Source organism: Equus quagga, chromosome 2, assembly GCF_021613505.1.
Source record: "Equus quagga isolate Etosha38 chromosome 2, UCLA_HA_Equagga_1.0, whole genome shotgun sequence".
NCBI classification, from domain to species: domain Eukaryota; kingdom Metazoa; phylum Chordata; class Mammalia; order Perissodactyla; family Equidae; genus Equus; species Equus quagga.
This window is the reverse complement of record NC_060268.1, coordinates 115275236-115287106: the sequence shown is the minus strand read 5'-3', so window position 1 is coordinate 115287106 and position 11871 is coordinate 115275236. Positions and strand designations below refer to the sequence as shown.

General features: G+C 41.7%; 1 pseudogene; it reads right to left on the bottom strand.

Annotated features, from left to right (window-relative positions):
• Window positions 1–9823: 9823 nt before the first annotated feature.
• Window positions 9824–10835, bottom strand: LOC124235208 (S-adenosylmethionine decarboxylase proenzyme-like; annotated as a pseudogene).
• Window positions 10836–11871: the final 1036 nt, after the last annotated feature.

The window sequence follows — 11871 nt, the reverse complement described above, 5'->3', positions numbered from 1 at the left end:
GAAGAAATTAAAGAAGAAATAAAAAAATACCTGGAAACAAATGAAAATGATAGCATGCCATACCAACTCATATGGGATACAGCAAAAGCTGTATTAAGAGGAAATTCATTGCAATACAGGCACATCTTAACAAACAAGAAAAATCCCAAATAAGCAACCTTAAAGCACACCTAACTGAACTAGAGAAAAAAGAACAAATGAAGCCCAAAGTCAGCAGAAGGAGAGAAATAATAAAAATCAGAGCAGAAATAAATACTATTGAAACAAAAAAGGCAGCAGAAAGGATCAATGAGACAGCTGGTTTTTTGAGAAGATAAATAAAATTGACAAACCACTAGCCAGACTTACAAAGAAAAAAGGGAGAAAGCTCAAATAAACAAAATCAGAAATGAGCGAGGAGAAATAACAGACTCTGCAGAAATACAACAGATTATAAGAGAATACTACAAAAAACTATATGCCAACAGAATGGATAACCTAGAGGAAATGGATAAATTCTTGGACTCCTACAATCTCCCAAAGCTCACTCAAGAAGAGGCAGACAATTTGAACAGACCAATCACAAGGAAAGAGATTGAAACAGCAATCAAAAACATCCCAAAGAATAAAACCCCAGGACCAGATGGCTTTCCTGGGGAATTCTACCAAACTTTCAGAGAGGATTTAATACCTGTCCTTTTCAAGCTATTCCAAAAAATTAGGGAAGATGGAACACTTCCTAACACATTCTATGAGGCCAACATCACGCTGATACCAAAACCTGACAAGGACACCACGAAAAAAGAGAACTACAGGCCAATATCACTGATGAACATAGATGCAAAAATTCTAAACAAAATTTTGGCAACCAGAATTCAGCAATTCATCAAAAGAATCATACATCAGGATCAGGTGGGATTCATACCGGGGACACAGGGATGGTTCAACATCTGCAAATCAATCAACGTGATACACCACATCAACAAACTGAGGAATAAAAACCACATGATCATCTCAATAGTTGCAGAGAAGGCATTTGACAAGAACCAACAGCCATTTATGATAAAAACTCTGAACAAAATGGGCGTAGAAGGAAACTACCTCAACATAATAAAGGCCATATACGACAAACCTATAGCCAACATCATACTCAATGGGCAAAAACTGAACCCCATCCCCCTGAAAACAGGAAGAAGACAAGGATGCCCTCTATCACCACTCTTATTTAACATAGTACTGGAGGTCCTGGCCAGAGCAATCAGGCAAGAAAAAGGAATAAAAGGAATCCAAATAGGGAGGGAAGAAGTGAAACTCTCGCTGTTTGCAGACGACATGATCTTATATATAGAAAACCCCAAAGAATCCATTGGAAAACTGTTAGAAGTAATCAACAACTACAGCAAAGTTGCAGGGTATAAAATAAATTTGCATAAATCAGTAGCATTTCTATACTCCAGTAATGAACCAACAGAAAAAGAACTCAAGAATACAATACCATTCACAAGCCCAACAAAAAGAATAAAATACCTTGGGGTAAATTTAACTAAGGAAGTGAAGGACCTATATAATGAAAATTACAAGGCCTTTCTGAGAGAACTGGATGACGACATAAGGAGATGGAAAGACATTCCATGTACATGGATTGGAAGAATAAACATAGTTAAAATGTCCGTTCTACCTAAAGCAATCTACAGATTCAACGCCATCCCAATCAGAATCCCAATGACATTCTTTACAGAATTAGAACAAAGAATCCTAAAATTCATATGGGGCAACAAAAGACCCCGAATTGCTAAAGCAATCCTGAGAAAAAAGAACAAAACGGGAGGCATCACAATCCCTGACTTCAAAACATACTACAAAGCTACAGTAATCAAAACAGCATGGTACTGGTACAAAAACAGGTGCACAGATCAATGGAACAAAATTGAAAGCCCAGAAATAAAACCACACATCTATGGACAGCTTATCTTTGACAAAGGAGCTGAGGGCATACAATGGAGAAAAGAAAGTCTTTTCAACAAATGGTGCTGGGAAAACTGGAAAGCCACATGTAAAAGAATGAAAATTGACCATTCTTTTTCACCATTCACCAAAATAAACTCAAAATGGATTAAAGACCTAAAGGTGAGACCTGAAACCATAAGGCTTCTGGAAGAAAACGTAGGCAGTACACTCTTTGACATCAGTATTAAAAGGATCTTTTCGGACACCATGCCTTCTCAGAGAAGGGAAACAATAGAAAGAATAAACAAATGGGACTTCATCAGATTAAAGAGCTTCTTCAAGGCAAATGAAAACAGGATTGAAACAAAAAAACAACCCACTAACTGGGAAAAAATATTGGCAAGTCATATATCTGACAAAGGCTTAATATCCATAATATATAAAGAACTCTCGCAACTCAAAAACAAAACATCAAACAACCCAATCAAAAAATGGGCTGGAGACATGAACAGACATTTCTCCAAAGAAGATATACTGATGGCCAATAGGCACATGAAAACATGCTCATCATCGCTGATCATCAGGGAAATGCAAATCAAAACTACACTAAGATATCACCTTACACCCATTAGAATGACAAAAATATCTAAAACTAATAGCAACAAATGTTGGAGAGGTTGAGGAGAAAAAGGAACCCTCATGCACTGCTGGTGGGAATGCAAACTGGTGCAGCCACTATGGAAAACAGTATGGAGATTCCTCAAAAAATTAAAAATAGAACTACCATACGATCCAGCCATCCCACTACTGGGTATTTATCCAAAGAGCTTGAAGTCAGCAATCCCAAAAGTCCTATGCACCCCAATGTTTATTGCAGCACTGTTTACAATAGCCAAGACGTGGAAGCAACCTAAGTGTCCAGCAACAGAAGAATGGATAAAGAAGATGTGGTACATATATACAATGGAATACTACTCAGCTGCAAAACAGAACAAAATCATTCCATTTGCAATAACATGGATGGACCTTGAGAGAATTATGTTAAGTGAAATAAGCCAGCAAGAGAAAGATAATCTGTGTATGACTCCACTCATATGAGGAATTTAAAATTATGGACTAAGAACAGTTTAGTGGATACCAGGGGAAAGGTGGGGTGGGGGGTGGGCACAAAGGGTGAAGTGGTGCACCTACAACATGACTGACAAACATTAATGTACAATTGAAATTTCACAAGATTGTAACCTATCAATAACTCAATAAAAAAAAACTGCACACACACCTCACAGCATTATTGGGAATCAAGAACTTTTGGTGTAACAGTAAAGAAAATTCACATAAAATCAAACAAGTTAAATAAAATTCCTATAATCTTACATTTGATTTAGAAATACAAGTATGAACTCATAAGGTATTTTTCTTTTTCAAATAAAAATAAATATGTACTTCCCAGCTCTGTGGAAATATGTATTTTAACTGAAAATACCTAGAAGCAATGAAAACCAAGTAGTAATCACCCTTAGCATGCAGACTTTAGTCTCCAGGTCTCAGCAGAAAATATATGAGATGATTCTAGACTATTTTATCGTACAAGAAAACAAAAACGCTAACCGAGACAACCAAAGAAAAGTCAAAAGGGCACAGTGACCAAATGAAATAATTCTTTTTGGCCAAAGATGGGACAATTTAAACATCAAAAAGAATAATGTTTGCAAAGTGTTGAACTATATCAAGGAAGTTAAAATTCCTGAGTCCATAGTGACAGCAAAAATCCAGCATTGGTCACATTGCAGATTGCTGGAAGACCAAACCATTATTCTGAAAACTGGTAAATAAATGGAAGTATCAAGCATTTATCTGGACTTTCCTGTACAAACTACCTTTTGGGGATACCAACCAATTGATGGTTGAAAGTTCTTACTTATGAAATAATTCCAGCTAATAAATGCAGAAGGAATTACTGTGCTAGAGGATCGCCATTTTGCAGACCTAATAAGATAATGAACCTGGCAATGATCATCAACAGCTGCCAAATCCATTGGGTAGAAGGTTGATGAGACATTTCTTACTGGATGGATCAGGCTGACATTACCTGAGCCACGGATGAATCTTCACATCCCAAAAGGAAAGGTGGCGGCCTTCCAGTGCTCCTGGTGGACGGTTATGGGAAAGACACAGGACCAGCTGGGACATCATTCTGCAAAAAATCCAAATCTGATCAAGACTCTAGATCTATTATCAACTCACACAAAACAAGATAGAGAAACAGCATCACAGAGTCAGCAAATCCAGAATGTGGAAAATTCTACAGGACAAATGACTGTCTCTTCAACAAATAAATAACAAAGGGATAAAGGAAGGAGGAGGAACTTTTGGTTGAGATACAGTGCACAGTGTTTCATTTCCTTTTTTTTAAACTATGAAAAGAATCAGGGAAATTTAAGCACTGACTGGATATTTAGATGACATTAAGGAATTATTTTTCACATTGCTGTGGTGATAATGGTAAATGGTTATGTTTTTTAAAGTAGCCCATTTCTCTTAGGAATACACAGTTAAACGTTTATTAGTGAATTGGTATAGAATCTGGACTTTCTTTTAAATAATTTGGGGAGGAATAAAAGCAGAGATGGAGAAAGTGGGGTATAAGTGAAACAAGAAAAAAAATTGTAGCTTCATGCTTACCCTCGATTTCCCTAATCTAAATATCTACTCTCCACAGGTATAAATAAATGTGTTCTTAATTCTATCAGAGACTAAGAACTACATATGGTTTTGTGACAATAATTTTAGTTTTAGATTTAAGACCATTTAAGACATTTCCTAATATCGTTCACACGCCCCCTCACGCACGACGGATCAGTGAAAGCAACAGCCGCCTCCAACCCTCAGTCTCCTGCGGGGCAGCAACCCCACTGCAGCCTCCATCACCGTGCTGCTCCCCGACTGCCGAGCCGGGCAGGGGCCACCGACTGCAGGGGCCATGCTTGGAAGGACAGAAACCCAACCACCTGACCACCCCAGGTCGTGGAGTCTCCCCTACTTCCAGCCAAGTCTCGAGGGCTCAGAGCAATGTTTGCTGCTCATTTTCTTGGCATCTGATGGCCTGTACTCGCCAGGTTAGGTTGGAGGTTCCATGTAGACGCCTCTCCCTGTTCCTTCCTGAGAAGCCTCCTGCTCTCTCCCGGGAGAACTTTCGGCTGTGTCCTTTTCCTGAAAGGCTCCTGACCTGATGAATTGGTTGAGACAGTCTCTCTGCCTTTGTGGCACAGGGGAAAACGTGGACTTCCCTCTCACTCTAACAACGAACGCGTCATTGTCCACAAACTTGAGCCAATCTGAAATTGTTACAACCAGAGAGAAGGGGCTTCTAAAGACTAGGGACCAGTCAAAAGGCCAAAGATGCATCACCTGTTCAGCACAAAGGACTTGTGTGTGTTTCAAGGCAGTGGGCAATCAGTGGTTAGGACACTATTGGCCAGTGGCCGTCTTGTTCATGGTGACCTGTCACCCTGTCGAGGGACACAGGATGGTGTCATTGAGCTGGCCTGAGCTTTGGAATCAAACAGATGTTGGTTGGATTCCAAATCAGCCTCTTACTAGATATTTCGATTTGGACGGTAACTATTGATGGCCGGGCCTCTGGTCCCTCCTCTGTGAAGCATCTCAGTAACCCCACTTCACGGGATTGCTGTGAAACGTCATACAAGCCCTGAGCACTGAGCGCGTGTGTGGGAGCCCTGGTGAGGTTCTTTGTGAACTCCAAAAGCGTTACTTTGTCAGCCAAAGTGGACTTTTCTGGAACATCACGTCCATTCTCAAAGCAAATACTTTATTCATCTTCTCATCTTGTTCCAGAAGTCTCCTTCTATCTTTTTGGGTTTCCGGCCTGGCCCTCCAGCCCTAAAAGCCTTTGGCCCCAGTGCCCTTCTGAGTTCAGGGTTCTTCCGTTCAGCAGATCACATGGCAGCAGCGCCCTGGTCACTTATCTTGATAAGGCACCGTGGGAAGGAAAGCTCTGGCGGGGACGGTCGCATTCGCCACACTGGTGCAGAATGAGGGAGGGCAGTTCGAGGGGTCTGCAGTTCTCTACTCATCTGAAAATGATGAACGATTTCCTGCCAAGGCTGAGCAAGTTGCTAATTAATGATCTGGCAATGGCACCCACTGTCCACTGCCCGGTTCATTTGTCTTCCCTGTGTGGACAGATTAAGGGCTGGAAATACAGTCCGGGGCCCTTGCTCGTTCCGCGGGTGTCTCGTTTTCTGTTGTTTTAAGGCCTGGCTGCTTGGAGTAGGTGCTAGTGGGGAAGGGTGAAGGGCGAGTGTGCTTCACAGGAGTTCCCAGGCATGTCGGGGCAGAAGGAGGGGAAGGGGTAACGTTCGTGAGTGTCCATCAGGGACCAGGAATGTACAAGTTCCTTAACAGTTCTTATTCCGATTAATCCCCAGGCAACCTTAGGAGGGAGATGAGGTGGGAAGGATTGCTCCCATTTGGAGCTGAAGAAAGTGATGTCCAGAGAGGGTAAGTAATGTGTTCAAGGCCACAGAGCTAGAAATGGTTCATCCGAGATTTCAACACGATCAGTTTGATTCCAAAGCCATTCTATGTAACCCCTGTACCACACACTCCCAAACAAAGCCGATATCTGCAGAATCTAAGCAATATGTTGTTTGGAGATACGATTATGGGTACAATATACACAAAATCCTGGATTTCATGAAAGGAAGGGCTGGGACCTGGAAAGAACACAAAGATAGCTTTTCAAGCTGCGTAGCAGTTCATGGCTGTTGCTCTTTATATTGGGCTTCATCACTGACGTATGGTACATAAAATATGTATCAAATAATATAGAAAAGAAAAGATCTAATGCCTTCTTCAAATCCTAAACAAATGTTCTCATGAGCCAGTAATTTTCACCAAAAATAAGGTAAAGACAAATCCACTAGTCAGAATTAATGTGCAGAATGCTATACTAGGTGCTTTTAGAGATTAGAAATAAAAAGAAATATAAAATAAACTTCCTGTTTGCATGATACAATATGCTAAGGAAGCTAGGCTGAGGTGTGTGAAAAATACGCATCGTTTTAGAGACATTATTGAGATCATCTGGCCTTTGGTCTATTTTACAAGGATTTTTCTCCAGTCTAGAGAGAGGATGCTCAGAAAAGACCACGATTCCAACCCCACTCTTAGTGTTGCACATTGCAGGCCTGTGGTCCGGGGCCTGACTCCCGCCAGCCCGGTCAGTGCTGCTGTCTGCCCTTTGGAGAGCTGCTGGGGCAATCCACTCTTGCCACCCGGGTGTCAGCAGCCATGGGGCTCAAGGAGACCACTTGGGGTGGAGTGGCACCTGTGTCCCTCTCTGCTTCTTAATTCCTTTCACAATGGAAAGGTAAGCCTCCTCAGGACAGACTCTTTCCAAAGATAAATGACAGCCGATGTCATTCACGGTCACCTGGGACATTTCTCTGTTGCAAACACAAATTTGACCCGCTGGAAGGGTGGGTCCTAGAAGGCAGGCACATCTCACAGTGCCCGGCATGGAACCTTGCTCACAGACAGGGACAAACATATGAAATCATTGAAGTGCATCCCCTGTCTCAAGGATTTCAGTGCCCACTCCCCTGGGCCTGGCCTCTGCAGACCACACCCACCCTCTGGATTTCTGCCAGGCCCTTCCCTGTCCTCCGCCATCACTAGCGTCTCTCACATCAGACTGTTTCTCCCCTTGAATGGAATAAGCAGTATCTCAGCAGCGGGTGGAAAGTGTTCACGGCTCATGAGTGACGAGCAGCAATGGCTGTTCAGGACCCCAGCACTTCCCACATTGGGCACAACCCACAGATAGGACCCGTCTTCCCATTGGAGAGAAAACCGGCTGCTGAATATTGACTTTAATTGAGCAAACTTTTATTGGTACTTAAATTGTGGCACCAAAATGCATTTCAACTGATTTAAGTCCAACACCATAAAGGAGAAATTACAGCACTGAAACATTCCCTCATCTATCACAGTAGGATGAGTTTAGATTACTACTCAATCTATAGTTCTCTTTTTCCTAGGCTTTGTTGCATACAATTTTGTGCAGTTTTTCAACATTAGATAAAATTTTTTAATTTATTAGGGGAAAAAAATTAGACTTCAAACCAACAAATGTCATCAAATCTACTGAGAGCACTGACCATTAGGTTCTGTGCTAATTAAAGAGCCACACTGATCACATTGATTGAAAGCTTCGCCAGTGAAACTTACAGTCAACAACGTGCTTCAAATAAAAGTCAAAGTAGTGTCCCAATCATTGATTTCAACAAGTAGATTTTATGTTTAGAAACACTGAAAAAGGATTTATAAGTAAATACAGAAGGAACAAAACATCACTGCATCAATCCAGAAAGACTTAAAGAAATATTTTGAGAACAAGAAGAAATACTATTTAGTCAACTTTGTTGTTCTTTCAGCTGCTTAAATCTCACAGTATCTGCAAATATAGCTGAAAGATGCTAACTCTCGAAAGCCTATATTTCTAGGCATTTCCCATTGACTGTATTGGAATTTTGCATGTTATGTTTTATGGATAGCATTCTGCTTCACTTTTCTATCTGAATAAACTGGACAGTTCCCACTCTGAGCGGCCATTCACTTGATCCCAGGAGGCGTGGTGACAGGGACACAACAGTGAGAGGAACAAAGTCAGAACTCTTAACACATGCATCACAAAGTCACCCAACTTTAAGTCACAAGATGGAAAAGACGTTGATTCAGTTTTGCACCAAAGCTTACAGGATATTATCACTCGAAATTAGTGGAAATGGCAACTAATGTAAAAGTTAAGGTGAATGATCCAAGCTGACTGAATTACTGAATCCCGTACAACCTTCATGCTGAATCTCCCTGCTGATAAACTTGGTGATGAAAATCCTTGTCTACTACTACTCCACAAGTCGGTAGAGGCACGGTACTCATGGGAAGCTAATCTCAGTTGCTAGGGAGCACAGAATGGCATATGGTCTGCACGCAGTTCTGCCAGGACATCCTAATCTCAATCTACAACGCTCTATGGGTCTTCCTTGATAATCACCACTAGAGAAGTTTAATTTTGCCACTATCTTCCAAAAGAGTCCATGCCAATAAAAAGGAGGCCAAATTCCCTTGACCTCAAAAGAAAATTAAGCCCAAGATTCACCCTGCCTTCCCTCTCTGGGGTGTAAGATTAGTACCAACACACAGTGTAACGGTCTATTGCTTTATTGGAGGGGGGAGGGGTTATACCTTAGTAGGGAAAGAAATCAATTAAAGGGCTACAAATGCAGGGAGCAATAATGTGAAAACAGTAATGCACAAAATGAGTAACTGTGATCATTTTCTCAAGATGATTTGTGGAAGAAAAACTTTAATTACTATTTCAAACAAAATCCACATGAAGTAGAAATTGGTCTCAATAACGTTAGCAGAGAATATGTTCTAGAAAGTATCACTAACTGGATGTAAAATTCTGGGAGCAATATAATAGAACAGTCCCAGATGGTTAGGCTGAGGTCAACACCTAATGAGGATGAAAGCTTTGTCTGTGGGGAATTTTGGACAATACCTGGAGAAATATTACAGCAGGCATAATCAAATTGAATTGTTTTCACCAAGTGTTATAATGTTTCATATAAAAGTTTTTTTCTACATGCACTTCAGTTTCACAGAATACTAAACACAGGAGAGAACACTCATGTGAGATATCTAACTCCTTGATATAATAACGCATACAATTCAACACGCTCACACTATCATCACATGTAGGGCTCTCTGCAACCACAAGGTGATGGCTATGGAAAGCATGGACCCAGGATCAATATCTAGAAAGCAGCCACTGCCTCCTTTATGTGTGTTACCTTTTGGCATTTTTTCTTCATTTTCTCAACTGACTCTGCTACTGTTACTGCCTCTTAGCAAAACTGGTAAAAACAAAATCATAATCATCAGAGTCCTGAACGTAGGACTCTGGCAACCAAGATGTTTAAAACCTTCTATCTTCTGGAGCAAAGAAAGCACTGTGGGATATTTAGAACTCTGAGAGACAAATGGTGGTCACATATTTTCCTGGCTTAAAGACTCTCATGACTTTCCCGATCAGGTCATTATAACAGTTCCTGACTAAAGTTTATTTGAAAGCTATCACAAGAAAATTCTGCTCCTGGAGTGATATGAATAGTCCAGTAAGTTCTCTCTGATTACTTTCCATTCATTGAGTACCCACAGGCACTGAACAGTGTGACATCAGGGCCAGAACCTGGCATCAGGTCACAAATTCCACTCTCACAAATAACATCTTTTGCAGTAGCACCATCTTTCATGTAGAATTGGTCCATAACTTCTGGGTCAAGCTCATGCATCAGTATTTCCAGGGTCTGATCTGGCTAATTGATGACCTGAGTCTCTGGGAAACCCAGACTGTACAAGTACCAACAGTCGGAATTCATACATCCCGGACAATAGGTTGCTCCATTCGGGAAAATTGCATTAAGAAGCTAGTTATTCCTGAAAATTCCAGTGTATGTACCCTTGGAGAGAAGCCTTCATGAAATCCTTAGGAAAATAAAAGATTTTAATTGAGTCAAACCCACTGTAATCCCTGGCAAGCTTCAACAGGGGATCCAGTGCTTTCAGCAGAGGTGGTTCCACATGTCTTCAAAATGAAACTTCTCTTGGAGATAAACATGCTACTCGGAGCCCACAGCTTGCTGCTTGGCAGTTTTTGTCACACTTATAATTGAACACAAAACATCCTTCAAATGTATGTCCCACTGGGATCTTGGGATGGTGTGGAGGTTCCCAGATCCTTGGTTTGCAACTGTTTGCTGCTGGGAGAACCAAACCTCCAGCAGCTTCTTGGTCCCTTAGAAAACATGGGTCACTTCCATCACCATGAGACTAGCAAACAATCAACAACCACAGAAAATAAGCTAAATTAAACCTCTTCTCCCATTGCTGCCTCTGCCACCAATTATTCCAGCTACGTTACTAAAGTTCAGGCTTATTTTTTTCTATAATTTTGTATTAAATTTTTTTGAAAAAAAGGATTAACAAAATTTTCCCAGTTTTTTTTTTTTTTGAGGGGGGAAGGAGATGACAGTTGAACCTGACTCTGTTGGAAACAGAGGCAGATACAGTTTGGTATCTTATGGTCCACCATTTCCCATTAGAGAGAGTAGAGATAGCAGCTAGCCAGTGCCTGTGTATGCCAGTACTTGGTACTGTGTAAGCCAGGATTTCTAATATTAAGTGACCCAGCCAAGGTCACACAAATAGTTCGGACTGGATCTTCTCATTCCCAGTTCAGCCCACCTTCCTCACCACCTGGACATACTGCAGCCCCATCCTAAATGTAATACCCTTTCAAACACCAAATGCACACAACTGACACAGCCTGGGAACCCTTGTTATACCAGCGTTCACACCTACCTATGCAGAGTGGGATGGAAAACAACAGGGCACCTGCTCCCTCCTGACTGTGACATGGACACGGCACATGTGGAGCCTCAGTCCTCACCTGTGAGGAGGAGGCAACCATTCCCACCTCACAGATATCTGCATTTTCTTGTACTTTCCACCCCACACCCAACAGGGGCCATTCTCTCTCCTTTTCAACTCCTCCTTTCACCCCAACCAAGCATGGCTCACAGGGCCTTCGCATGGGTCAGGCCTCATGAGCCTGAGGCCCCTAGACTCCACGAGGAGCGACACCTGCCCTCTGCCACAGAACTCCCTCTGACCAGACAGACCAGGGCCTGGCATGGAAACAAGTATGTGTGACTCCCGGAAGTGAGGACTTGATGCCCTGCCCCAAACAAGAAGAGTTGGTCAGGATGTCTTTCCCCGTGTTCAGCTTTGTAGCGGAAGTCGCAGCTCAGAGAAGAGGGTTCAGGGAGTGACGTTTCTTTCCCTGTTTCACTGATC